Genomic DNA, 4344 nt, shown 5'->3' with positions numbered 1-4344 from the left:
AAGCCTGTTTGTTGCATCCCGAGCTGATAGCCACACCCAGCTCACCCTTTGATAGCAAACCCCCCAGAGCCTGCAGCACTTCCTGGAGGCAGCTGCACATTTGCAGAGATACTGGGTGTCATGGAGAGAGAGGGAGGAGGCCAATGTTGGGGGCACCCTTCAGGGTTCAAGACCCACTCGGCTCTGAACCCTCGGGCCAGAGATGAGGGCTCTCTGGGTCTCAGTTTCCCCAGGAGTAGGAAAAAGAGAATGATCCCTGCCTGAGCCAAGGATCAATGAGGCGGATGATGGTAAAGACCTCAGGCAGGCATGGGGTCACGCTGCCTGGGTTCCAACCCCAGGCCCACCATTTCCTGGCTGGGTAACTTGGCTCAAGTGATGGAAACTCTCTGAGCCTCAGTTTCCCCTCTGCACAATGGAGACAGTGACAGTACCACTTCGTGGGGTCATGTGGGGCTTATCAAGGGTAGTGCTGCAGAGTCCCTGGAAGTGTTCGTGAAGCCCTGGGGTGCCTGGGGCCTGGGGGTGCGGGGGGAGGACAAAAGCCTGACCCAGAGTTACCCAGTCCAGAGCCCTCTGGAGAAAGGCCTCACTGAGAGTACAGATCAGAAGACATGGCCAGAACTGGGGGGCTGGAAAGGTGGCCAGCTGCTCCTTGAGCCAGGGGTCTGGACAAGCCTGTCGGACATCTGCCACTTCCTCCGCAGAGCCCTGAGCAACAGGAAGAAGTGTCGGTGTGTGTCAGAGAGAAGACAGGGTGCTCTCTCTTGCCAGGGGCCCAGCCGGACTCCCTGGGAAAATTCTGACTCAGGAACGAGCTTTTCTACCCCCAGGGATGAATTAGGGATGCAGCTACAGAGAGAAACAGGCAGGTCCCAACACGGTCTCCCTCCTCTCTGCCCCTATGCTGGGGCCCCTGCGGCCTCCGCCAAGCACAGCTCATAGGTAGTTCAGGCGGACTTGGTGGGAGGAAGGAAGGGAGCTGCTCCTTGCAGGACAGGGAGACTTCAGGGAGGCGCAGACCCACGTGTGCAGGCTCTCACCCCAGCTGCAGGGCAGTGACTTTGCAGGGACACCTGTATGCTTGATCCCTTGGCCACGTTCCTGCTGGGTGACTCGGACAAATTCTTGCCCTCCTCTGCACTTTGGTTTTCTGTGGCCATGACCCAGCCCTTGACCTCTAGGCTCTGCCTTCCTTTCTGAGTTCTCCTGGCCACCTCTAGGGTTGCATCACCAGCAGCTGCTCTCAGGGCCCAGGAGGAAGCTCTATTCACCCCAAAAGCCCCTTTAGTTTTCATCTTGGATCTGGGCCTGCCTCACTACACCCTGCCTTTTGGGGGTGCTGGTTTCATAGCCCTGCACTCCAGATTCTGGAACTCACTGCCAAGACACACCCCCAGCTCAAGGAGCCGGCAGTGGCTCCCATTGTCTTCGTTGTCTAGCCCCAGTCAGTCACTACTTCCACCCAGTTCGGGATGTGTTTGCCATTGTTGTTTAATCGCTCAGTCGTGTCCGACTCTGCAACCCCTCGGACTGCAGCACACCAGGTTTCCCTGTCCTTGCCATCTCCTGGAGTTTGCTCCAACTCGTGTCCAGTGAGTCGGTGATGGTATCCAACCATCTCATCCTCTGCTGCCCTCTTCTCCTGCTCTCAATCTTTCCCAGCATCAGGGTCTTTTCCAGTGAGTTGGCTCTTCGCATCAGGTGGCCAAAGTATTGGAGCTTCAGCTTATTCATCCCAGTCTCCCTGCTCTTATCCTGCTATGACACACACATATCTGGGCACACCAGCTCCTCTCCATCCATTAGGGCCCATCTCAAGTCCTGCCTACTCTAGGAAGCCTTCCCTACTTCCAGTTCCCCTATGGAACATTCCAGATGCTTCTACTTTGGGAGGCATGCCTGGCCCTTGTTCAGTCTCCCAGGCAGGGAGGAAGGCAAGCCACCTCCCACTCCCCACCCTGAGAGAGTCATCCCCAGCCCTAGGGATGTCTCTCACCATGGGGGCTGCTCCCCCTGGTGATCTGCAAGAGGGCAGTAAGTGGCACCCCCTGACAGGACATTAGATAAACTGAGTCACACCAAGAAAAAGTAATTTACTTTTCAGTCTCTCTCAATCCCAGTGACATCCAGGAGAAGTGTCTGTTTAGAACTAAATTATCTCTAGCCCCTTTCTACCACCGCCTTCCGTCCTTTTGATTTTCATTCTTCAAACTTACATTGGACATAGAAAACAGGATATCTGATGTTTAGTGATTCTTTTATTGTGGCAAAAATATACATGAAATTTACCATATTAGCCATTTTTAAGTGTACAGTTCAGTGGCATTAAGTACATTTATATTGTTACCATCACCACCCTCAAAGCTTTCCCATTTCTGGAAACTGAAACTTTGTACCCATTAAACACTAATTCCCCATTCCCCACCCCCTAGAGCCCCAAGTAACCACTAGTCTACTTTCAGTCTCTGTTTGACTATTCTAGGAACCTCCTATCAGTGGAATCATACAATATTTTTCCTTTTGTGTGTAGCTTGTTAACTTAACATGATGTCTTTATGGTCAATCTATGCTGTTAAACATATGTCAGAATTTCCTTTAGCCTCCTCTCAAGGCTGAATAATATTCTTTTGAATGTATAGACCACATTGTTTATCCATTCATCCACCGACACACACTTAGGTTGCTTTTATCTTTTGGGGGTATTGTGAATATGCTGCTACGAACGTGGGTGTACAAGTTGTATTCCTTTCTTAACAAAGTGAGGGTTTCTAGCTTGATTGAGGATGTTGCTTATTTACATGACATTTATTTTTATGACTTTCTTCTATTTACAGCAACTGATAACATTTCCTATTTAGCCTAAAATATACATCTGTTCTAAAAAAAAAGTGAAATGGTTTAAGGAAAAATGCCAAGTAAATAATAGCACAAGAGTTATGTGTTGATGGCAAAAAGTGGTGGCAGAGACACAGGACAGAGAACTGCTGATGTGTGGGAAATACTAACATAAGCCTCAGTGGAAAACCCTACTGTGCTAAACTGGGGAAAGAAACCAGATAAGTGCTGCATCCAGTAGGCTGCCAGGAGGTGCGGTTTTAGCAACAGGAATGAAATGGTAAACTTGAAAGTCAGATCTGGGCTTTAAGATCTCCCAGCGTGTGACTGGAGTCTGTCATTTGGCTTCTAATCCCCACTTTTCTCACTACAAGATGATGGTAATACCAGCTCATAGGATGGCTATGTGTGCATGCTCGCTCAGTCAGTCATGTCCTACTCTTTGCAACTCCATGGACTGTAGCCTACCAGGCTCCCTTGTCCACGGAATTTTTCAGGCAAGAATACTGGAGTGGGTTGCCACTTCCTACTGTAGGCAATCTTCCCAACCAGGGATCAAACCCACATCTCTTGCCTCCCTGCATTGGCAGGTGGATTCTTTACCACTAGTACCACCTGGGAAGCCAAGGATGGCTATAACACTGAGCTAATTCATGTGAACTCCCAAGCCTATGGTCAGGACACAGCTTGGTTCTATGAGTGGGTAGCTCTCCCTCCCTCAACCCCTGCAACAGACATGCCTGGGACAATATTTTTGGTTCTTTTCTTTGAGACAGATAGCTCTATCATGATGATTTTATAACTGGAGCTTAGGGGACTTCTCTGGTGGTCCAGTGGTTAAGACTCCGGGCTCCCAAATGCAGGGGGCATGGCTTCAATACCTTGTTGGTGTACTAAGATCCCGTATACCACATGATGTGGCCAATAATGATAATAATAAAATAAGCTGTAAAATAACAATTGGAGGTTAGGTTCACCATCAACTCAGCCTCCTCCATCTTCTTAATCCATATCCCCACCTTCAGAAACTCTAGGAAAGAACTCTGGGATCTTGGTCCACAACTGTCCTTACTGGTTGTGAAACTCTGGGTAAGTCTCAGCCAAGCGCCTCAGTGAGCATTTCCCCAAGTTTAAAATTGGGGGTGTTCCAGCTGTCTGAGTATTCAATATCTGAATCTCACAGGTCCAAAGTACACAGTAAGCAAAGGTCAGCCACTGCAATATTCACAGGTCAGTTCCTTCTCAAACCCCACATAGTGCCAGCAAAATCTGCCCTGAGCTGATTGTCAGATGCTATCAACATTCAACCATGCCAAGACAAAGCACATGGTTATGAGTGAAACTACAAATCCTGCAAAAAAGCGTGGGATTTCACGAAGTGGGTGTAAGTGATGCTGTGGAAAACGAGCAGCCACTGACCACAGAGGAAGACAGCTTCTGTAAAAGAAAGGCCCAAGAACTTGCAGAGAGAACTGTTTGACTGTCACAGGATTCAGAGTGAACTCT

This window comes from Bos indicus, chromosome 18 (assembly GCF_029378745.1).
Source record: "Bos indicus isolate NIAB-ARS_2022 breed Sahiwal x Tharparkar chromosome 18, NIAB-ARS_B.indTharparkar_mat_pri_1.0, whole genome shotgun sequence".
Taxonomy (NCBI): Eukaryota; Metazoa; Chordata; class Mammalia; order Artiodactyla; family Bovidae; genus Bos; species Bos indicus.
Note: the sequence above shows the minus strand (reverse complement) of the source record.